This window comes from Desmodus rotundus, chromosome 3 (genome assembly GCF_022682495.2).
Source record: "Desmodus rotundus isolate HL8 chromosome 3, HLdesRot8A.1, whole genome shotgun sequence".
In the NCBI taxonomy this organism is placed as follows: Eukaryota; Metazoa; Chordata; class Mammalia; order Chiroptera; family Phyllostomidae; genus Desmodus; species Desmodus rotundus.
This window is the reverse complement of record NC_071389.1, coordinates 164,080,596-164,105,698: the sequence shown is the minus strand read 5'-3', so window position 1 is coordinate 164,105,698 and position 25,103 is coordinate 164,080,596. Positions and strand designations below refer to the sequence as shown.

General features: G+C 40.4%; 1 protein-coding gene and 1 pseudogene across 4 annotated transcripts in view; one reads left to right on the top strand and one right to left on the bottom strand.

Annotated features, from left to right (window-relative positions):
- The window catches only part of DENND5B (DENN domain containing 5B), a 160,833-nt gene that overhangs the window by 130,696 nt on the left and 5,034 nt on the right, over window positions 1-25,103 (bottom strand). The gene's annotated exons all lie outside the window — the stretch shown is intronic.
- On the top strand, window positions 8,978-17,552 carry LOC128780592 (small nuclear ribonucleoprotein E-like; annotated as a pseudogene).

Genomic DNA, 25,103 nt, shown 5'->3' with positions numbered 1-25,103 from the left:
GCCTTTTGTCCCAGCAATTTCACTGCTAGGATTATATCCTAAGAATCCTGAAACACCAATTCAAAAGAACCTATGCACCCCAATGTTCACAGCAGCATTATTTACAATAGCCAAGTGCTGGAAACAGCCTAAGTGCCCATCAGTAAATGAGTGGATCAAAAAACTGTGGCACATTCACACAATGGAATACTATGCAGCAGAGAGAAAGAAGGAGCTCGTACGCTTCGCAACAGCATGGATGGATCTGGAGAGCATTATGCTAAGTGAAATAAGCCAGGTGGTAAAAGACAGATACCATATGCTCTTACCTGTAAGTGGAACCTAATCAACAAAACAAGCAAGCAAAATAGAACCAGTGACATTGAAATAAAGAACAAATGGACAGTAACCAGAGGGGAGGGGGAAAAGGGATAATGGGAGAAAATAGGGGAAGGGTTGTCAAGGTACATGTATAAAGGACACATGGACAAAGCCAAAGGGGTTTGAGAGTAGGAGGCGGGGATGGGTGGGGTGGGGGGGCGTGGTGGAATGAAAATGGAGACAACTGTACTTGAACAACAATAAAAAAAATTAATATAGATCTAACATGGAATCATCTCCAAAATATAGTTTTTAAAGTTTAAAACAGTATTTGTATATAGTTTCATTAAATTTTAATTAACTATATTAAATTATTTAAATCATATATACTGAGGTTACTTATTACATGTTAGATATGTTACCTATTAGATGTTGTTCACTAAAATGTATCAATAGTTATCTCTTAATAGTTGGGTTGCTGGTCATTTTTACTTTCTTTATATTTTTCTGTACTGCCTGAATTTTCTACAAAATCACATGATATATTACAATCAGTTTTAAAATACAATTATATTCCTTTTAGGTAAAAAGTAGAAAAGTACAAATTCAAGGCTTAGTAGGCTGAATAAAGAGGCTTAATAATGGGAAAATAAAAAAAGGGAAAAAATCTGCCACCTACCACACTTCAGGTTTTTTAGGGAGTACTGAAAAGGAGAAATGAGAAAAGAACTGAAGAGGAGGGAACAATCTGTAGTTGGTTGTAACAGGATAGATGCTCCCCATTTCTGCCACATCAAACACAGTGCAGGGGGAAGCTGATCCCAAGCTGAACCACAGGCAAACCAGACCAACCATGCAGACCAGAAGACTCAGGAGCGCTCACTGTCGTAATCATCTAGCTCTAGCCACACTCAGACTCAGCCCATTTTAAAGTAATATTGAACTATATCACAGCCCACAACGTTTTATTGTTCTTTCCAATAACTCCTCATACAGGACTGTTCTAAATTTCCTTACATACGATGCGCCAATTTGGACAGCGCTTCCCTGCCTCCCCCCCACCCCCCGCCCCCCAGGGTTGGAACAGAAGGCAATTGCACTGGTGACACTTTGCAGTAACAGGAGCTCTGTTTTCCCATCAAAGATTACTGCAGTGAAACCAAAAGAACAGTAAAAGAACAAAACTGAACCCCAGCTTTCTGATCTATACAGACAACTGTACTTGAACAATAAAATAATTTTAAAAATTAAATTAAATTAAAAAAAAAAACAGACCTCCAGGGTCTAAAGAAAGTTTTCCCTGGACCTCCTAAAATTTAGATGTGAGACCCCCCAAAAATTCCTTTCCTAGTCTTTTCGTTTGTACCTAAGCGTCACAACTTTTTTTTTACAAGTTTTACAACTTTTTTTAAACTTTTTTAATTGTGACCTTACAAATAAAATTGGAAGCTTTTATTAAAACTTCTCTGAACCCCTTATTCTACAATAAAACAAGAAAAATACTCATATTGATGGAGAAAACACATTTTGCACAGTACTCTAAATCAACTCTCTGTCCGTAAAGAACTGGTTTAATTACAGCAGTAACACCCAAGCACAAATCAATCTAAGGACCAGAATTGACTGTGCATCCATTTAGCAACTGGAGGTTTATTTTAGTATTTGAAATTGTGTGGTTCTCCAAACTAGACACCTCATGAATACAGTCTGATATTGATTTTTTTTTATTACTAACGAATGCAACTAACACAATTTCTTCCCTCATTAGGAATGATTTAAGAGTCTTCTGACTGTCAGTTTACTCAGCATTATTGAAGTATATCTGTATGGAAAGAAAAAGTGTCCCTTCAAATATCAGTCATTCAATCACCAAATGCACCTTAATTCAATGGTAAATATGTCACTTGAAACAAGAGTTTTAACCACAGGCAAAAAAATAAAAAGCAACCTTTCCACCATCCCAATATTGATAATCCTTATTACTAACGGAAGGGGGGAAATCAGTCTCCAACCTATTTTAGGCAAACCCTCCCATTGGTAGAGGAAATGAACTGATGGCAAATCAAGCTACTCATCGTTAAGTTACTTCCCCTCAATGTATCAACTTTAAAGACAAATCTAGGAACTAGGAACACAACATGGAAAAAGAGAGAAGAAAGGAGGACACAGTTTCCTAAGCCACATTATAGTTCAGTATCAGCTCCATTAACCTAATTGAAAGTACCAACAAGAGTTTTCCATCAGCTGCATCAGCTACCTTCTGCAATTCACTATGATGCACAGCTTAAGCACATAAAGTTACTGAAACGCAAATATTTTGAAATTATCTCAGGCGAGGAGACAAAACACAAGAAAAAAAATTAAAAGCCTAGCATGTGCAACAGCTAGCCATTTTTAAAATTTATAATAACATACTGTTAGCAGTAAGGATATTTTCGGTCTATAGTTTGTTTCAATGTTGAGGTTAATAAAAAAGAGAATGGAAATGTAAGAACCTGAGAGCATTTATTAATATTTGTTTAGCAAATAGACACTTGAAGTTTAATAGGGGATTTAGGAACTTCAATGAAATAGTGAAAGAACAAAACCCAAAGATGTCAATCCACCAGGAAAAGGGTCGGCCATGTGTTCACTCTGACCTTGAGCTGACTACCAAATGAAAAGATTTAAGAACTGTACAAAGGAAGGAAAAGGGGGAAGAAAAAAGATATTCGGAATGCTGCTGCCTTCCTTCTTTACTATTCTATTGTTTACAAAATACTCATCACGTTTTCCCTAGAATGTTTTAATGTCCTATTGACCAGTCTTACTGTCAGAGTGTTTATGAGCTACATATTTGGCCCTTTTCCTCTTCTCCATCTACATTCTCCCCCTTGGCTTCTCATCCAGCCTTAAGAATTTAAAATATGTATAATTTATAGTTCCAGCTCTGTCTTTTCTCCTAATCCCAAAGTCATACATCTAATCACTTTCTTGACTATGATATCTAATAGGCATCCCAAACTCAGCATGTCCAAAAATGAATTCTGTACTACCCCAGCCTCCAACCCATACACCACCCCCACCCCCCATCCAGTCTTCCCCACAGAAACTGGCGGCAACTCCATTTTTCAAGTTGCTCAAGTCAAAACTTTGGGAGTCATGCTCAATTTCTCCCTTTTTCTCACATTCCACATTTGGTAATGAAATCCTATTGATTCAATTTTCCAAATATAGTATATCCAGAAGCTGAGTGTATCTCACCATCCATTCTGAGCTACCACGATCTCTGACCTAGATTGCTGCAAGCTTCCTAATGGATTTCCCTGCTTCTGCCCTTGTCCCCTTACAGTTTCATCTTCGCACAGCTGCCAGATGATCCTTTAAAGCTAAGTCTTGCCTCTCTTCAAACCCTGAAATGGCTCCCCATGTCCCTTGGAGTTAGAAGCCCTTCCAGTGCTATAGGGCCCTTTTACAATTTGGCCTCTTGTGACTCTTCTGCCCTCCCCTCTGGTTATTCTTTCCCCTGTTCACTCCCCCAGGCTCCTCAGGGTTGTCATCAGACAGCCACTAAGGCCCCACTGAGGGCTTTTGTCCAGCCTGTCCTCTTAGCCTGGAAGGCACTTACCCCAAATATCTACTTGACTAACTCTCTTACTTCCTTTAAACCTCTGTTCAAAGATCACTTTCTCTGCCCACCCTATTTAACATAGCAACCAGCCCCTTCCCCACCTAAAAAATAAAAAGGAATTTACCCTTGGTGAACTTACCTCACCTAGCAAAGACTGGAAGAAAGTACTAGAACTAAAGGAAATATATTCCCATGAGAAAATGAAATAGGAGATTAGCTGAAAACTTTTGTTAAGACCCCAGTCATGTTTAGGGACTTGAAAAGAGAACTCAATAAGCAAAGGATAAAGAAAAGAGGAGATCAGTTACCAAATATCTGAATATAGATACCAAAAAGGATCTATATTCAGAGACCATATCTGAGTAACAAATATACAGTTGTTACACACTAATGTAAGAGCCTCAGAGGAAAAAACAAAATTTAAAGCATAGCAAAGCATTTCCTTACCGCACATGGCAGAAGGGAAAAAGCAAGGAAATATATCCCAATTCTAGGTATATGTAAACAAATAATAATTTCTGCTCCATCTACCTGTGCCAGTTTGTCTCTAAGAGGCTTACCTGAGATTTGATGTTCAGCTTTAAAAACAAGAACAAAAAACTCATCATTTTGAAATCTGATTACTTCCTAAATTTACTCATCATTTTGAAATCTGATTACTTCCTAAATTTACATTTACTTCCTAAATCTATAGTTTGTTTTCAAAAAGGATACCTAAAACTCCAGTTTGTTTAGGAAAACCTAAAGAGACAAACAGAAAAACTTGTCATTTAAAAGGGGAATAAGCCCTGGCTGGTGCAGCTCAGTGGACTGAGTAACTGGCCTGCAAACCAAAGGGTTCGATTCCCAGCCAGGGTACATGCCTGGGTTGTGGGCCAGGTCCCCAGTATGGAAAGCAAGAGAGGCAACCACACATTGATGTTTCTCTCCCTCTCTTGCTCCCTCCCTTCCCTCTCTAAAATTAAATAAATAAAACCTTCTTAAAGAAAGTGACTGGAAATTTTAAAAAATTAAAGGGGAATGAAAAATCAACACTTTATGCAAACACGTAAGAAGTGTCTCCTATTTGTCAGGCCTATGACAGAAGCTGTTATGACGTCAAGCGTAACAACTGCTGTCAAAATGAGGCACAAATAAACATACGAGCTTTGTTTCTTTTTTCTTCTTTTTAACACATTTACCAATTACACTGATAATGGCTACACATTCTGGAAGTTTTCCCACTCAACCAATGTACCATGAGCGTCTGTTACGTACATGGCACTGTACTGGGTGCTGAGGGTTATAAAGGTGAGCAACAGGGTATACTCATTGTTTCTGAAGTACCCCAGACACTGTATATTCGCTCGTTTATCAACCCAGCAACTTGAGTGAAACACAACCCTGCTTTAGAGATGATGAACTAAGGCTTAGAAAGTTTAAAAGGCAAGACTAGCAAGTGGCAGATTTAAACTGTGCACTTTAGAAACTCCAGGACCCATGCTCTTTACTACACTGGTACCTCGGTACTTGCTAATCCGTTCAGAGCAAGTGGCTAATTCGTGGCGAGCAAGCAATGATGGATGAAGCATTTTCTCTTGTGGGGTGACACTGTGACTCATACAAGTTCTAGCAAGTGCGATGAATGGTGAGCAAGCACCAAGCGCTGAAACGTTTTTTTTTCTCCTCAAAATGCAATGAGTACCAGGTTTGACGCGTTCTGTAGCCAGCAAGTACTGAGGTACCACTGTACTATGCTAAATGGCTTCCCTCAAGCAGCTTCAAGTCTAGAGAGCAGAAAGAGGGGCTTAGAAATAATGTTAATACACATGGCCAGACCCACATCCTTACTGCCCAAAAGTCTACCTGATAAATAAAAATAGCAAATTAAGTACCTACTGGTAAAAAGTACACACGTTTTTAAAAATATTTTATTTATTTATTTTAGACAGAGGGGAAGGGAGAAAGGGAGAGAAACATCAATGTGTGGTTGCCTCTCACATGCCCCCAACCCAGGCGTGTGCCCTGACTGGGAATTGAACCAGCGACCCTTTGGTTTGCAGGTTAGTGCTCAATCCACTGAGCCACTTCAACCAGGGCAAAAGTGCAAACATTTTATACTACAGATTTACTCCCTAAAGGACAAATTTAATTTTAAATAAATAACTGGTGTGTAGTTGTGTGTGCTTAGTTAATGATAGCAATTTTATAAGAAAAATAAAATAAATGAAAATAATAGATAAAAGCCACTAACTGACCAATTCCCAGCTTCTTTCTTTCTACTATAAAAAAAGCTGCTCTGTAATACCTTCAATTTACTTACTTCAGCGACAAGACTTCTAATTTTGTTCAATTCATCACTTCCTAACACGTGGGGACAGTCAGGTGACTTTCAGCACAGCACAAAACTAAGTAACATTTTAAGTGTTTACCTAGAAAATGTTTTCTGAATACAAATGTAGAAAAGGCTTCCTTCTGCCTCTAAAACAACTTTTTGCACATTAGCCCCACAAAGCTTCCTAGGACAGATGGGCAGCCTGCATAGCCTGCAAATCCTTTGTTTAAAAGGTGGCAAATAAAGTCAGCCAGGTTTCTGGGAAGCACTGACCCCAATAAAGCCATTATGTTTCTTCATCTTGTAAAACCAGAGCAGACAAAGGAGGCGAAGCTAAAAGAAGAGAAACCGAAGGAAGATCACACTCAAACAGCAAAATCCGCATCACAGGCTTGGGGTGGTGAACACACAATACAACATACAGATGAAGTATTACGGAATGGTACACCTGAAACCTTTATAATTTCATTAACCAATGTCACACCAATACATTCAATAGAAGTTTAAAAAATCCGTATCATAAAAATCTGTGGCACAAACAGCCTCTAATCATCAACACTCCTGTCACAATGTAAACCTACAAAAAATGAAGACTGACCCCACTCTGTTTGAAATCTTTACCGTTCAACAAGGTAGAATCTCGGCAGTTGGTATAAACATACACTGCCAACCCCCTTAAAGAAAGAGAAACAGGAGGGTTCTCTTCCCATGTAAAACAGGGAACTAATGAAAAAAAAATCAGATTTGCATGTTGAAGACATTACTAATAGTGCAAAGTTTCTTCTTAAAACTGAAGTGGAAATAACTAGGTGAATGTCAAATTACTATTCAGTAAAAAAGCACGATCTCTGAGAGAAATTTATAAGACCAATTTTCGAAACGCTTGGTTCTGAGTGCTAAATAATCATCTTAGTATCAGTGATCTGAAATGAAGAAGTTAACTTTAAAACATAAAAGGATTACTTATGATCTCCCAGGATCTACATACTACATGATTTCAAGAAACCTCTGGGAAGTTAATAAGAAACTTAGCAAATGCCTTTTATTAATAAAAACTTTTAAGTTTACTAACCTTATGCTCTCTAAATAACAAATAAAATTTCTTTAATGGAAATTAAGGGTACTGCTTAATGATCAGAGGAGATTCATGATTCAGAGATGTGTAAAGTATTATAGCTACTTAAAAGCATAAACTTTAGTGGGTTACTTTAGCCGTTGTTCTCAAATCCTACGCTGATTTGCCCCACACTTAATTTTGCAAGAGAATTTCTGAACATACACCAACTTTTCCTTGTCTGCCTATTCTTTATTGGTTACATCCACAGAAACAAGGAAACAAAAAACAAGGGCAACCCACTGCAACTCCAGATGGGCTACCGGAAGATGAAAATATGTGAGGACCTAATGGAGACAAGGCGGCGACTATTGGAGCCCATGAATATTTCAGAAGAATAATGAAAAAGTGTGCCAGATGGGCTTGCTTGCAGCTGGCTAACAACTATATTTCTGACCAAAGCCAAACGCTTCCTTACATAATTTATCAAGCACTTTTCAGTTCCTTCCACTACCACCCTTTTCCATCTTTTATTCATTTTCCTTTTTAAAAGAGCAATACCACTATAACTTCTCTTTCAAAGCAGGACTTTTATTAAAAAAAAATTTGTTTAAAGAAAAGAACACCTGTGTGCCCTATATTGCTGAGTCTGACGCACAAACCAAGGTGTTATTACTGAAGCAAAAATGGAGAAAGGCAGTGCTACAAATGCCTAACCATTCTTTTTTTAACAAAGTAGTTTAAAATAAATACTAACTGCCAGTACACATCAACTCTGCTTACGAAGGCTCACCCTTACCACTGCACAGAGGTGTCTGCCCACCTCTCTACTACCTGCCAACATCCTACCCTATATTCCAGATACAAAAGCAGCTAAGTTCACTTGTATTCTTAAGTTCTTTTAGCAATAGAAATAACAGCCCTGGCTGGTGTGGCTCAGGGGATTGAGTGCCAGTCTGCAAACCAAATGGTCACCCATTCGACTCCCAGCCAGGGCACATGCCTGGGTTGTGGGCCGGGACCCCAGTGCAGGGTGCGGGAGAGGCAACCACACATTCACGTTTCTCTCCCTCTCTTTCTTCCTTCCCCTCTCTCTAAAAATAAATAAATAAAACCCTTAAAAATAATAATCATCATCATCACATAACACTCAAGCACCTACTATGTGCCAAGCACTATTCTAAGCATTTGACCTGCAAATCTCAAGAGGAGATAGAGTACTATTATTATTAGGTAAACAGAGTTTAAGTAACTTGCCCAAAGCAATCTGGCTTCAGAGCCTGCACAAATTCTGTAACACTGCCTCCCTAAAATAGATCTGTATTATTTATTCCAATACAGATTGCATCAAAACCCTGCACACTACTACAGTTTTGGTACACTCTATTTAAAATCCTCGCTGAAGATTTTGAGTCCAAAATCACAGGTTTAAAAGCCTTCATTTAACAATGCCAAAATCAGTGTGGTAGCCAGCCTCCAAGATGGCCCTCAGTGATTCCTGCCTCCTGGTACTCTTGGCCTCATGCAGTTCCTTCTCCCAGTGTACCAGCCTGGGTCTGTGTAACGACTAGCATAAGGCAGATATGGCGGTGTGCCACTTCTGAGATTATTTTTAAAAAATATATACGGTTTCCACTATGTACCCCCTCAACCCACACCTCCACCCCAATCACTTGCTGTGAGGGAAGCCAGCGGCTATGTCATTAGGGGGCATACAGGTGACCTATGAGGAGGCCCAAGTGCTAAGGAACACAGGCCTGCTAACAAACATACAAGTGAGCTGGGAAGCGGATTCTTCAGCCACCGTTGGGCCAGGCCCTGAGGTGACTGCAGCCCCTGCCAACAGCTTGACTGCAACCTTATGAGAGTGAGACTGAGCCAGAACCTCTCAGCCAAGCTGCTCCTGGATTCCTGACCCTCAGAAAGTACGCAAGATAAACGCTTGTTTTGAGTGCTATATTTTAGGATAATTTGTTCCACAGAAGTAGTAAACTAATACAATCAAGCAGCCCTGTTTAATGGTGTTAAAAGAAAGAGCCTTCTGATTCCAAAAGTAGCGAGGCTTAGTGTGGTCTTTGTCAGCTTCCACCATGGTGTACCATGGTCGAAAAGTGCAGAGGGTGAAGGTGCAGCCCATCAACCTCATCTGTGCAAAACAGATCTCAGACTCAGGTGTGGCTTTATGAGCAAGTGAATACAGACAGAGGGCTGAATGACTGGTTTTGATGAGTGTATGAACCTCGCATTAGATGATGCAGAAGAGATTCATTCTAAAACAAAGCCAAGGAAACAACTAGGCCAGATCACGCTAAAAGGGGATAATATTACTCTGCTCCAAAGACTCTCCAACTAGAAATATTTAATGAAGTGAGAAATTGTTGAGAAGCAATACAGTTTGTATTTTTTAGGTGTCCTTTATTGGGAGTGTAGTTATTAAACATTTACTCATATTGCTTTAATTACCTTTATGTTGTTACCAGATGACAATAAAAGCTGTGGGATTGTTTTCACTTAAAAAAATGAAAGAAAGACAGAAAGAAAGCAAGCCTTCTAAGATTTCTAAATTTCCAAGTTGGACTAACATTCATGCTTTTAGTAATTACTTACTTTCTCAAAATCTATGTCGACACAACTCTGGAAATGCTAAAAGCGCACGAGGCCCTGGCCGGGTAGCTGAGTTGGTCAGAGCGTTCCCTGACACACCAAGCCGGGAATTTGATCCCGGTCAGGACACATCAAAGAATACACCAAAGGATGCACAGGTGGTAGAACAACAAACTGATGTTTCTCTCTAAGAAAACCAATAAAAATTTTTTTTAATTAAAAAACAATGCACACATAAGATTTACCTCTTGATTTAATTATTGCATTTGGTTAATGAGAGACTAAGATGTTGATATTGTTTACTAATACATAAACTGATGACAACAGGGATCTGAAGATTAAATAGAAAATCAAAACTCATTTTTTTAAAAGCATACATAAAAGAGCCCTTATTTTTGGAGAGACATTCTAAAATATCATGAATAAAATGACACAAGATCTGGAATTTGTTTCGAAATAATTCTTTTGTGGTAGGTAGGCGTAAGGACGGAGTAAGGAGAACTGGCGGTGAGTGAAAATCAGTTGATGGGTACATGGGAGTTCATTACACTATTCTCTCTAGTGTATGTGTGAAATTTTCCATATCAGCAAGGTTTTTATTTTTGTTTTTGTTTTAACTTTCTAAGCAGACAAAACAAAACATACTCTACAATGGATGATTTCCTACTCTCCCACCACAATGCATCCAAACTTCCACTAAGCATAGCAAGAACTCCATAAAGTCAAGGTGATACCACATAATTTATAAAAATGTACCTTACCAAAGAAAAAGGTTAATTAAGCCAAATCATGTATTCTGTATTTCTTTAGATAATAAAGCATTTTCTTTTTGAGAAGAAGAGACAAAGAGAGAGAAACACTGATTTGTTGTTCCACTTATTAGTACATTCATTGGTTGCTTCTTGTGTGTGCCCTGCCTGGGGATTGAACCCACAACCTTGGCATATTAGAAGAATGCTCTAATCAACTGAGCTACCTGGCCAGGGCCAATAAAGCACTTTTTTTTAAAGAAAAACTTTTATTAATACAACATGTGTAGTTGCCCTTGTGGCCGATTTTCAGCTATTAAAAGAAAAGACTGTATCTATTGAGTCCTTTTACATTAATGTTGGTGAGCCCTCCTAAACAACTCCCAATGTCTTACTTACGTGAGTGCCTTTGGTTAACTACACGTAACTACACTACATGTAATCTACTTCTTTTTTTCCTTTTTAATCTGTTCTTGACTTTTTAAAAAGATTTTATTTATTTTTTTCTAGACAGAGTAGAAGGGAGAAAGAGAGGAAGAGAAACATCAATGTGTGGTTGCCTCTCATGCGCCCCCAACTGGGGACCTGGCCCACAACCCAGGCACGTGCCCTCACTAGGAATCAACTGGCGACCCTTTGGTTCACAGGCCCGTGCTCAATCACTAAACTACACCAGCCAGGGCAGGTAATCTATTTCTAGAACAGTTGGACAACCAACAAAATCTGTAATTCTAATACGTACAAAAGTCCAAAGTTGGCCCTACTTTCATTCAAAATATGATTTAAATTAACATATAATGGGCTTATTATTGTTCTTTTAAAAAGTATAAGTGCCCTGCTTTACATCAAAGAGGTGAGTTGTTTACATATGACAACAATTAAATTCCTCTGTAGTGAAAGGGGCCTGGATTTGGACCCCAAAGAACTTTCCTTCTGGTTCTACTTGTGCCACTAGCAACTCAAGCAACTCATGTCCATCTTTGTACCTGACAGTCAACTGCAAACTAGAGGCTGTATTTGACCTGCTGTAAACAATACAATGTGAACAATACCTTAATTATTGTTACTAAATAAAGAAGGCAATAACATAAAGAAATATAGCAAAGCTCAAAGGTAAGAGCACACTCTAAGACTAATAAGAAACATTATGAAACACGGAGAATATCTCTGGAAACTGAGCAAGAAAATGATAACAACTATGGTTCTGCCTGGGAAAGGGAACTAGATGACTAGGGAAAGGCATGAGACATATTTAAAAAAATTTTTTTGTATCTTCTGAAAATGATACCACAGGAATGTGTTACCTATTTAAAAAATAATGGACAGAATTAGTCTTCAGTTTAAAAAAAAATTTTTTTTAAGGCCTCAACCCCACAGGATTGTCTTTGAGTATCTAAAGGAGATTTACAGCAACACTTTAAATATCATCAAAGTGCCCGAGACTTAACCAAATCAACTGTTTGACCAGCACGTAGCTGACGTTTACTGAGCAATTACATCCCCCCAGGCTCTACAGTAAGCCCCACGGCGCATTATTATCAGCCAGCTGAAATACACAGTTGTAGAGTGCTACCAGATGACCTGAACGTTCTAGGTGGGAATGCCTAGAACCCAGCGCAAGCACCAGCACACCTTCAAGCTGGTCCGAGCTGTCTGCTGTACGAACTCCCAAGTGTTAAAGAGCATACGGTTCACTGCCTCCCGGCTGAAGAACAGAGATGCACTCTAAATGCACTGGTAAAGCCTGCCGCAGGAACAACTGTGCATTTTAACCACAGATTGAAGCACTACAGAAAAAGGTAAATAAATTACTTACTGATTAACTCCCAACAAATTATCCTAACTCAAAAGTAAGTCTCCGCTTGTATCCTGGGCGGTTTCTATATTTTTCTTAATTATGGTATTTTTATATGTCATGTTAAAAAAAATAGATTTAAATTTACAGTCCACCCCAAATAAATTAATATGTACACATTCTTGGTCCCTTTAAAAAAAGAAGAGAGGAAGCGAGGAAGGGGGGAAGGAAAGAGAAAGAACGCATGAATGATGTCTGTAAATAGAAGTAAGTGTGATATTATGGAAAGAATATAGAACTGTGCATTTGAAGCCTTGAATTCAAGGTCTAGCTCCACTACTTGCTTGCACATACATCCTTTTACACAGTTAATCACTACTGTCACGATAAGATGTGAAGAAATGGTTTTAATTTTCCATTATAGCAGGGAGGCCTGCTATAATGGAAAATAAAGTCATACCAGCACCATCACTACCACAAACTCAAAATTAACCTAACCGCCCACTTGTTTGCTCCTGTGCTGCTTCCCTCTCTGAGTGCCACTACCGTATCCCTGCTGCCTGGGCCCGTCATCTCAGTCGTGTGTGCCCCATCTCCCCCTTAACTTCATGTACAATGAAGCCGTCACGTTCCCTTCGTCTAATGTCTATCCTTCTCTTAGACCCTCCTCTCCTTCTTTGCTCCCTCTGCCACTACCCTAACTCAGGCCCTCCCTCTCGTTTGTGTTACAGAATATCCTAACTGGTTTCCCCACTTCTAGTCTCTTCCCAGTTTAATCCCATTCTATACCGCCCATCCAGAGGGGTATTCCTAAACCACAGCTGGGAGCATGCCATTCCCTGCTCAAAACCTTGAGGGGCTCTTTTCTGTCTTTCCCTATGAAGAGGGACTATGAAGAGGGGCCCTCTTCATAGTCCAGCCTTCCCAGAAGCCACTTCCCTTTTCCACTGTAAAGCAGTCCTGTAGTTTTTATTGCAAACTGGTGTCTAACTGTCGCTTTAATCCCATCTTCCATGCCACACTAATGGCTCAAGGATGGGCCCCAGGGAAGTGTGACCCTAAAGTGGTCTAATCATAACAATGACCCAGATTTCTGTTTCTTGCCCTGAGCGGGGAGTGGATGAGGAGTTAAGTAAATCTCTTCTCAGGAAGGTGTGTTGTGCAAATGGGAAGCCACAACTACTGCCACCACTGTCCCACCGTGGAGGAAGCGGCCCTGAAGAGGAAGTCCGCACGGGACAGACAGAGCATATATACAGGACCGCAGTGAAATGGAGCTAGAGCTCTCTTCCAGGTGCAACGCAACGCCCCTCAACCCCCCAAAGCACCTGCTATGTGAACCAGCCCAATTCCTTTATTTCTTAGGAACAAGCATTCTGACAGAACACTCCTCGTAAAGCTGAATTCGACCTTGCTTCCCAACTCATCTCCCACTCCATGAAATGCTCTAGCAGGCTGGTCCACTTTTCTCTTTTAAACGTGTAACACGTGCATCTATCTGGCTCTCGAAACAAAAACGGTGGAAGCAGAGATCTGGACACAGATAACGAGCGGTTTGCCCCTCAACCTTTTGTGTGACTGCTACGTTCTCCAGCAACTTTTTACAGAATCAGTGCCACTCACAGTACCCAGAGCAACCAGAAAATAACCAAACAGAAACAAAAATGCAAATTATACCTCTCCAGGTAAGAACTAACTAGAGTTTTGCTTTGTTTACTCAAAACAAAAATTAGAATGTCATCACAGAGGTCATATTCATGTTAGTATGTTGATAGGTTTAAAGAAAATGAGAGAAGCACACCTGTCCTTGTATTGTTTCCCAATTACTGTGACAAATATCCCTTCTTTGGCATCTTAAGGTCTTTATTTTGGCTGGTGGGTTTAAACATGAAGCTCAAGATAAGCGTGTTTTAGGAGAAGTAATTTACAGAAGAATTCCAAAAGCACCAACAGCCAAAACACTCAAGACAATTAAAAGACTGCCTGTTCTATTATTCGGTTACATGAAAAGGGAAACCTCAGGCATTCTCCGCATTCTCTGCAGCCTGTGCCAGCCCTGACCGAGCATGAAATGTTTACACAGCCCCTACCAGGGAGACAGGAAGGGAGCTCCGAGGGACGAGCGTCAGATCTGCTCTGGCTTCTAGACTCAGCCTCCCTCCAGTATTACAGTGTCCCGGCAATCTGACAGGAGACCACCAGACCTTCCGTCAGGGGTTCCTTAAACCATCTAAACGTATCTCCCTTCTGCCACCGAAGACGAATAAATCAGGTTCCCAGTGAGACGAAGATCAAGGGGTTATCGTGTGTGTCACTGAACTGCTTCTTTTGCTTACGACCTCTTTTCTGTCTCCCCATCTCACCTGGCACCAGCGCTTTCCCCTTTCTTTCCCATAATGGAAGAAAAAACGTTAAACTCCTGAGATTCAAAGCTACTCTTTCTCTTCCTTTTCACTTAAATACTGGTAGTATAGAGGATTTAAAACTAAGTTCCAAGTACTAAGGATTTAATTTTTATCCCTCAAAATAAACACATGAGGTAGACAACTCTATTTTATTCATACAGCCTTTCAATCAACGACAGAGGTCTTTACAGATGCCATATACTAACTAAATCAGTGGCAAGGACTTGGACTCCCCGCGAAAAAATCTAATTGTGTTTCTTGGGCAGTTGCTCAGTTCATTTAACCACAACGCCTCAGTAAGATAAATGGTCCTCTGGCTTCTGATTAGTGACCAAAAACTGAAACTTAAATTCCTCCCCTTTGGCATAACAGGTGATTGTTGCTTTCTTTGCAGTCCTGCACTGTCCAGTTTTTAAACTAACCATGTATTATTAGTTTTTTCATTTAAAAGCCACAATTTTTTCAAAAAGCAGTTTTTAAATTTTATCTATCTTTACTCCTGGTAGAATATTCAGTAGCAGGAAAGTGCCATGGAAACCAAAGTCTAAAAGGTTCATTATTACAAATCCTCCGACAGTGTATAAACAGACATTTCTTCAGAAAGTCGTGTAAGCTCTAGCAGGTCTGCCTCAGTTGGCTGGAGCATCGTCCTGTGCGCCAAAAGGTTGTGGGTTCGATTACCGGTCAGGGCACATACCTAGGCTGCGGTTCGTTCCCCAGTCCAATTGCCGATGGGGGTGCGTATAGGAGGCAACAAATGATGTTTCTCTCTCACATCGATGTTTCTCTCTTGCGTGTGCGCTCGCACGCGCTCTCTCTCTCTCTCTCAAATCAATAAATGTATCTTCTGGCGAAGACTGAATGAATGAATCAATGAATGAACTAACGAATCAATGAATGAATCCCACTAAAATGTCTGAAACAACACAAAAGCTTAGTTTTCTAGGTAAACTTGAAGACAGTATGCAAATAAATAAATAACACACATAATCCCCAAGCCCTTATTTTGATACTACTACTGTTCCCCAAAAAATTAAACCAAAACCCCCAAAATAAACTAAAACCCCACTCTGACAGGAACTACTAACAAGTAGCAAAAGTGAGTGAGTTCATCTCCTCTTGTCTGTCCCTGGGTCTCTTCCTACTACATTTTAGGCATCTGATAAGGTGTCTAAAAAAGTGACTGTTATAAAATAAGCAGATTCAAGTATTGATTCTCTCTGGAAATATTGGATTGTTGCTCTTGCACGACACACTCTGAATCCAGATTTTAACTGCTCATACCTAAAGAGGCAACAGTGGGGAAATAAACAGTCGGGTCTCTCTTAAGTCCCCCTACCCTGGAAAGCTCTAATTTTTAGCCTCTCCCTAAATAAGCAACATGACTTTATGATATCTGACTCCAAAGGAAAAAATATACTTAATCATACATGCACCCACAAGACTTGAAAGTTTCTATTAGAAAATATACAGATACTTTGGACTGTATTAAGAAAAACAGAAACATCTAAAGAAAAAAATTTACAAAACTCATGCCCACAATTAAATCTGAACGTTCTCCTCAATTCTAAGAACATCTTTTAAGGAAGATTAAACCTTTATGTTGCTGCGTAAGGAAACCTGGGTAGACTGGAGAAAAACTCAAAAGGCCTATAATCTCATCACAAAGCACCAGGGTCAAAAGGTAGAGGTCAGGGAACAAGGTTGCAAAAGAGTTCCCACACTTGCGAGGAGACTATATCTCATTATTTCAGTAGACATTCAAAAACTAGTCAGTTGTGTTTACTAAAATAATATAACCACTTACACTCTCCCTTCTGTCCCAAGGCTAATCTCAATTTTACATAAGAATTTCTTATTTTTTAAGAGCAAGTATTTAAGAAGTTACTTCTTTCTTTCCCTTAGATTTGAAAACCAAACAAAAAAAACCTGACCTCCCTCTCGCTCACACAGAGACCAATGCTTCAGCTGACCCTCAAAGACCGCCTCTCAACAAAACGGATTGATGTGGCCAACGGAGTTCAGCGGGGCACAGAAATAAGCACTAAGTGTGCATACGTGTCCGCACACGTTTCACAGCAAGGCCTCTGCCCCTACGCATTCAACAAATTATGTCTACTTCTTGGCCTGATGGCCACACTAAAAAAAAAAAGCTACATTTTTACTCCTGCTTAGACATTTCACTCCAGGGAAGAGTGAACACAATTTTGTAAAACTTTCCGTAGGCACAACACTGTGCAGGGTACTGCACAATGACTCCTCCAGAAGGCAATCACATACACGGGGACTCCAGGGTCTGGGGCGTTTGTCTGGATATCCGTGTATCTGTACCACATCTCCCACCCTGACCATAAAGAGTGGTTTTCCAAGTAGGAGAGGGTGAGAGAGACACTGACAGATCGGGAAACGAGGTTTTCTGAGTAACCAGCATGGTTTTAATTTTTTGTTTTCCACCACCTTCCACCCACTGTGCAGCCACACGTTAACGCTGTCCCCACTAGCCTCTTCCACCAGGGACGAGAGGGTTACAAGTTTCCCCAGCAAATGAGACCTCTCTGCCCTTCACTGTGAGGAAGATACAAGGTTTTACCTTCAAGTACACCCAGCTTCCGTGTATTTATTTAAAATCAGATTGTAACTAGGGCTGCCAATGGAAAAATAAGCACTGCCAGACAGGAGTGAGAACAACTAAACAAAATAACCTATTCTGGCATAATCACCTCAGTGGTACCCACGTTTGTGTTTTAATAAACTGCGAAATCACAGTCATTGTTCTCGTGAACAATGGCACAAAGCAATGAAGTCAAGTAGGAAAGCTCACTTCCCTGGAGCTGCGCCAGAATATTTTGAAATCCAGACAAACGTTTATTTACTTAAAAAAAAAAAGAATACACTTGAGACAGTAGATGGGAAACGTTTTTAAACAGTCTGTTATCTTTCTACCCCAGCCCTTCAAATTTCCTTAAACTGAAGAGAAATTGACCTAGAAAATCAAACAAAACACTGGGGTCCTGAAAGTGCACCATCCTTAAGCTTTAAAGCTATAATCAGTTCTAAAATTCCTACTGCTCACACTATTCCTATGAAAGTCCGCATCTCATCCTTATGGAATTCCAGTCCATTTGCTGGGGCTGATTCTTATGACAGGGAGGACGTTCAGTATGAGATGCTCACCCCCCCTCAAGACGGCTCATGTAAGGGGGAGGGGGGAAGTGGGGGAGGGAGGTGGGTATGGCTGGGGTGGAGTGGAGGGGTGGGGAGAAAATGCAGACAACTGTAATTGAACAACAATAAAAAAATGTTTAATAAAAAAAAAAAACGTGGAAAAATAAAATACCGACTCACGTCACATCTGCCTAAAGGGAAACAATCCCTTCTAGCTATTTTAGTCCCGGTCTACATAAAAAAGAAAAGTGATATAAATTTAATATACTGGAAGAATACCTGCTGATCTAGCAGAATGTCCCTGTTTTCTCCAAGGACTATCAGGGAAAGATAAGGAAGGAATCTGAAGGGATATTAGAAACAGAAAGTATAAAACCTGAAAAGCTATAGGCAATAAGAAACTCTCCCCAGTTTCTGCTGGGGATGAAGGTAACCGGAGGATTCAATTAGACGTTACAATGTCTTCACTATGAGGTTTTAACAACACTGGAAATTTCTGCCAAAAAACCACTTCTTCTTCCACAGCTTTCTATAGAAAAGAGACAACCAAAAGGGCAAAGAGGAGGTGGCTTCATGGAGACCAAGGTAAAAAATAGGGGTGATCTTTGAAAAAGAAAGAAGGAAAAAAAAGTACAAAAGCCTGGTCTAAGCAAACTTGTGCCAAACTGTACTGAGGAATGAGGACAACAGGAAACTTAATTTACATATCACTTCTCAATAATGTTTCTTTAAACTATAGAATAATTTCCTGTGTGACATAAATGACAGTAAGAGTGTGTTGTACTAGAAAAGAGGAAGCCGGGCGGGGCAAAAAAAAAAAAAAACCCCAGTCTTCAAAGCAGAAACCTGGATTCTCCAGGCGTGGGCGCGAGAAAATTACGCAAAACAAGTGGATTTACATCACAAGGCTTGTGGGATCTAGAAAACAGACTACTTAAAAATATCTTTAAACCGGGCTTCTCAGTTTAAAACCTAGAGGTCCACACTGTATCTAAGGATTTTCAGCATGCTAGTCCTCACTGTAAGGTTGAGCTTAAAAGGTTCTAATCACTGAAATTCTACCTGATATTTTTATGGCACTCTCTAGTTTACAAGCTCGTTCCAAGACATCATCGCATTTTACAATTGGAACAGTCTAGATCAGCATTAGTGCTGAAAAACCTACTCCCATGTATGTCCTCAAATTATGAACAAGTTCTTTTTTTTTAAACATACAGGGTAAGGAAGCATACAGACTGCTTTCGCAGGGGTATTCCTAATAGAAGACGAATAGGTGAAAACTACTTTATAGCTCGCCAGTGACAGCAGCATAGCAGTAGCCTTAACAAGATAAATTTCCCGTTACGCACGGGCTTTCCACAACTACTGGTGTGGTGCATATAATGCCACCACCCTTTTCTCTTACAGCCCATAAGAAGCACACAGGAATGGACCTGAGCGAGACTGACATTGCTGGGAAGATCTTGAACCCAATACACTTATTTTAAAAATGCGTATCATTTAGCCCTGGCCAGGTAACTCAGCTGCTTAGAGCACTGTCCCAGTACAGCAAGGTTGTGGGTTTGATCCTGGTCAGGGCGCATACAAGATCAACCAACAGGTGCATAAATAAGTGGAAAAACAAGTCAATGTTTCTCTCTCTCTCTCAAATCAATAAATAATTTTTTTAAATGTTTATCATTTTGCAACCTCAGTATTCAACTATTGTTAATAACTAACTGGTGACCAGGGTCACAAATGGCAGGCCCACTCATGTGCCACCACCCAGCAGTTGAGGACAGCTGGCCTGAAGGACATGGAGGGGCAGCGGGACAGAGCGGCTAAGGGCCACTTCGGAGTCAGCCTGGGATGCAGTCCCAGCTTTGGCCTTTACTGTCTCTGTGGGTTTGGGCAACACCCCATTGAACCTGAGCCTCCTCATCTGTAAAATGAAGAAAATACCACCTTCCAGTTATTGTGAGGATTAAAGACGATGTTTCTAAGTCACCAACCACAATTCTTGACCCAGGATGTGTTTGCTACCTTCACAGTTCACCATGCAGATAAAGGTGATTTCCTGGAGCTGCCTCTAACCTAACAGTGCCAATACACAACTATGACAGTCATTTATAGGGAGCATTATTTCAAAAACAGATTTCTGTCCCAGTGATGCATACAAGTTTATATAAGAAATAGCTATAGTGGCTCGTGTGGCTCAGCGGATTGAGCGCTGGCCTGTGAACCAAAGGGTCGCCAGTTCAATTCCCAGTCAGGGCACACGCCTGGATTGCAGGCCAGGTCCCCAGGACGGGGTGCACATGAGGCAACCACACATTGATGTCTCTCTCCTTCTCTTTCTCCCTCCCTTCCCTCTCTCTAAAAATAAATAAATAACAATTAAAAAAAAAAGAAATAGCTACAATATCAATTTAGAATAGTTAATAAATGTCATGGGTTCTTAGAAAAGGTGCAGGAATGTCCAGAAAGCAAGTGTTCCATGTTTTTCTATATTCAGGACGTGATGTTCCAGTAGCACATAAAATACAAAACTTCTACTTTTATTCCTAGAATTCTCACTTCTTACCTCCTCATACTCAGCCAACCTTCTCTGCATTCTGTTTGAAAAGTAATGTGCAAAAGATAGTCTCATACTAAAAATTTTTGGAATCTCTGGCTATAAGGTCATTAGATGATACCAACTTAAAAAGCCAAGCCTTGGGTGGAATAGAACATTACGTCTGGTACAATAAAGACAAAACATAAGTGGAAAACATATCATTAAACTTTATAGAAGAAACAAAGAAAACTATCCTGGCTGACCACGCGTCAAAGTGACGTAGATGCCCGTGAACAAGGAAACTGCGAATGCAGGTTCCTAAGATAGTCCTATAAAACCACTACTAAAGAGCCACAAGCACTCCTTCATACAACCACTTTCTGAAACTCCCTAAGGACTTCCACCATTTATGTGCTCACCACTTGGCACTAGTTTATAAATAAATAAGACGTGTCATTTGCTTTTAAGAAATCAGAGCCTTAAGCCTGGCCAGGTAGCTCAGTTGGTTAGAGGCTTATCCCAATACACCAAGGCTGCAGGTTCAATCCCTGGTCAGGGCACACACAAGAATCAACCAAGAATGCATACATCAGTGTAACAATAAATCAATGTCTCTTTCTATCTCTCTCCCTTCCTCTCTCTAAAAATCAATATATTAAAAAATATCAAAGTCTTGCTGATACCTACATGCCTGCTTACATAAAGCTGGTAAAGAAAAAAAATTTATTAAGTTTATTTAATCACAGCTTATTTCAAGAGGGAAGGAACAGGCCAATATTATAAACAGAATAAATTTTAGTAGCTTACTACAAAGCTGAAATATACTTATTTAAAAAATTAATCATTCATCCACTCACTTTTTCATCAATTTCATAAGCTTCTCATAAACAAAAAAAACCCTCTAGCTTCCACTTTGGAGGTTAAAAACCTGTACATAAACATATTAACTTCTATTGTCAGGAGCAAAAAGAAATGTTATATTTTTGTCCATTTTAAATTATCTCATTCACATAGTCGATCTGTAACATGTGAGGCCCTGATGCGGGCCAGGCACTACTTCAGTCACCGGGTGTACAATAACAAAGGCCCTGCCCTTCAGGACCCAACAATCTACTGCGGAAGATTGGCATTAATAAGTGAAAGTAAAGCCCTGACCAGTGTGCCTCAGTTGGTTGGGCGTTACCCTGCTAAGTGCAAGGTCACCGGTTCAATTCCAGGTCAGGGCACATGCCTGGGTTGCAGATTTGGTCCCTGGTTGGAACCAGTAAAAGAGGCAACCAATGAATGTTTCTCTCGTACATCATGTTTCTCTCCCTCTCTTTCTCCCTCCCTTCAGCTCTCTCTAAAGTAAATAAGTAAAATATTTTAAAATAATGTTTTATGTTAACGATACATTAAAATAATATCCTAGATGCATAAATAAAGCATATCACGGTTTCTTTTTACCTTTTTAAATGTGGCTACAAGAAAGTGTTAAATTGCAAATTTGTCTCATACTTTATATTTTATGGATGATGCTAGCCTAGAAAAAGAGGATTCCAGGGACAGAATGGAAGATGAACAGGCCATGAGACAGGAAGAAGAGGGATGTGTTTATAAACCTGTAAGGAATCCAATATAGCTGGGGAAAGTGACCTAGTCAGAAAAGATTGGAAAGGCTTGCTTCCTCAAATACCTCAGGTGGGCAGAGACCAGACCATGGAGAGCTTTGTAAACCACAGACTAAATATTTGTGCTCCCCCCGCCCCCCACCAAATTCGTATGTTGGAATTTAATCCCCAGTGTGGTGGTGGTGGTAGTATTGGGAGGTGGGGCCTTTGGGAGGTAGGTATTCAGCAAACAGCCCTCCTGAATGGGATCTGTGCCCTTATAAAAGAGACCCCAGAGAGCACCCTCACTCCTTCCCCATAAGAAGGCCACCTGTGAACCAGGAAAAGGGCCTCTCCAGACACCAGATTTGCAGGGACCTTGACCTTGAACTTTCCAGTCTCCAGAACTGTGAGAAATAAATTTCTGTTTATAAGCCACAGGTCTATGGGTGGCAAGCAGCTCAAAGATACAGGGTAAAGCTTGAATCTTAATCTAAATATGAAAGAAGCTAGTAAGAATTTAAAGCAGAAAAAAATTATTCTAAGATCTCAGCAGCTATTTTGTGGAGAACTGGCAGTATCATCCACACTGCTGGAATATAGACTTTTTAGAGATTATCTAATGTGGTAATTTCAAAGAGGGGGCCCTGGGTCCCTAAAAGTCCATGTAGGTAATAACTGACAGTCCAAGAACTGATATTAATATTTTTTAAAGCTTATTAAAAAGTGTACCTTTCCTGTTAAGGGAACTGCACAAACTAAATGATTTCCTCTTCCTTTCCTTGTGGCAGAAATTATAATTACTAGCTTTGTCCTCATGTGGTATATGCGGAATATATTAGTCCTCATATTTTATGTCATTTAGGATTAATTTTTTTAACTGATACATTTCATTTTTCTATTCAAAGACAATGTCAGACCGGTGGAGGGGAGGGCTGGCCTGCCTGGAACTCAGTCATCTCACTTAACCCCGTCGAGACAGATGGGAACACTGAGGCCCAGGGTGGTCCTAAGGGACAAGCCAGGACTGCGCGCCCAGCTCTAACCACCGTACTCACTGTCCTGCCAGCCATGGTTCCACAAGCAATCACGCATTCCCCTTAAGAACTGTAAACTCATCTAAGGAAAGTAACAAGTTATGCTAAGATAGATGATAGAACCCTGTAGGAAAAGCAAAGAGGTTAAAAAAAAAAATTGAAAGTGGTATCTGTAGTTATGTAATAAATGCCTCATATTTATATAGCAACATCTAACTTTTATAAATGTCCATAAAAACAGAAGTAGTTTTCTGGTGAATAAATGAAGTGCTGGCCCTAAGAAGAGACAAGCAAGGTCAAGTCAAGAGTCTCCCTCTTAATTCTCCCTGCTGTACAGAGGAGTTAAAAGATAACCTCATTTGATTATACAGTCACCCATATGCAGTCCCTATGCGGCAGCCTTTACAGCCTGTGTGACACAATGCACATTAGTACGGAGGCGGCCAAGGCAGAGGTCATGGGCATGGATGGATCCCATCAGACAGACTCTGCAGTCTAGGTTTCTCACGCACTGTGGGAGCCTGGGTTAAACTCCCCAGCCTCAGTTTCCTCATCTGTAAAACAAAGAGAACAGTGCCACCTCCTACAGTTGTTTTCGGGACTAAATGAGGTTAACGACTACGACGCATTTAGCACAGTGGCCGGCATGTAGGAAGCACTGGATGTCAAGTGATTTTATTACTGCTATTTCACTGAAGATTCTTACAGAATGGTGGCTCATGGTAAACATTTTATACTGAATAAATAGTCCGAAGTGTAAGGGCTAGTTATGGCTTTACCAAAACAAAATGCAGGTCACTATCAATCAAAACTGTTAAGGATCTGAAGGTGTGGTACTTGCTTCCTCACGTACGTCAGGTAGGAGCTGTCTCTCTCCTCCAGTAAATTACGGAGGAGGAAAATGTTTTCACCTGAATGAAGCTTCATGGAAAGCAATGCACTGTAATCAGACTAGCAATGCACTGTATTCTAGACTTTTATTACTCCAAGAGTGTCCGTGACCAGCAGTAGAAATACAAGCAAAAGGATATACTCAGAAATTAATCTGTCACTGCACCTTAGCAGTGGATATTACTTGTACTCATCTAGCCTCCTTTATCTCTCCCTGTCTCTATCTTCTCCTTCTCCAAAAACACTGAGCTTCCGCCCACCCCCTGCCCTTCCCCTTCCCCTCATCTCATCTTCTCTGGTCTGTCCTGCACTAACAGGTGGGGCCGATGCCTGGGCCCTGCAGCTATCACACGGAGTTTAAATACATTCACAGCAGGCCAATTTCACCGTAAGGAGTTCTATTCCCAGTGGATTTTAAAAATCAAGTTATCACTATGCCACAGCAACTAGACCTTGAATTTTCTTTGGCCTCATTGGAATGGAGGCTGATCTTTGCATTTCTCCTTCCCCAGCCCCAGTTGCCAGGCCAGACCTTCCAAACTCTCAAACACAATCTATTTGGGGCCAAAGATGTCAACAAAGCTAAAACTGAGGCTCCACCACTGTCAGTCAGATCGGGGCCACTCCTACCGCACCCACGCCTGTGCACTTGGCCATTATTTTTAAAATACATGTCTTCACTATGACATTCAGCCTGGAATAAGAGTAAGCCTGAAATGCTTGCTGGCCTAAAGTCAAACTCATCTTTTTCCTGAGCTGAAATAAAATAACTATGGCCCTGGCCAGACAGATCACGTGGGCAGAATGCCATCCCGATTAAGCCAAGGTTTTGGGGTTTGATCTCTACTCAGAGCACATACAAGAAGCAACCAATGAATGCATAAATAAGTGGTACAACCAACTGATGTTTCGCTCTGTCTCTGTCTCTCCTCCCCCGCTTTCTTCTCTCTCTCTAAAACCAATAAATAAAAATTAGAAGGAAAAAAACACCTATAAAGCCTAGCGTACTAGAACCACCCAGGCTCTAGCCTCGCGCCTGCTGCTGGTCAGTGAG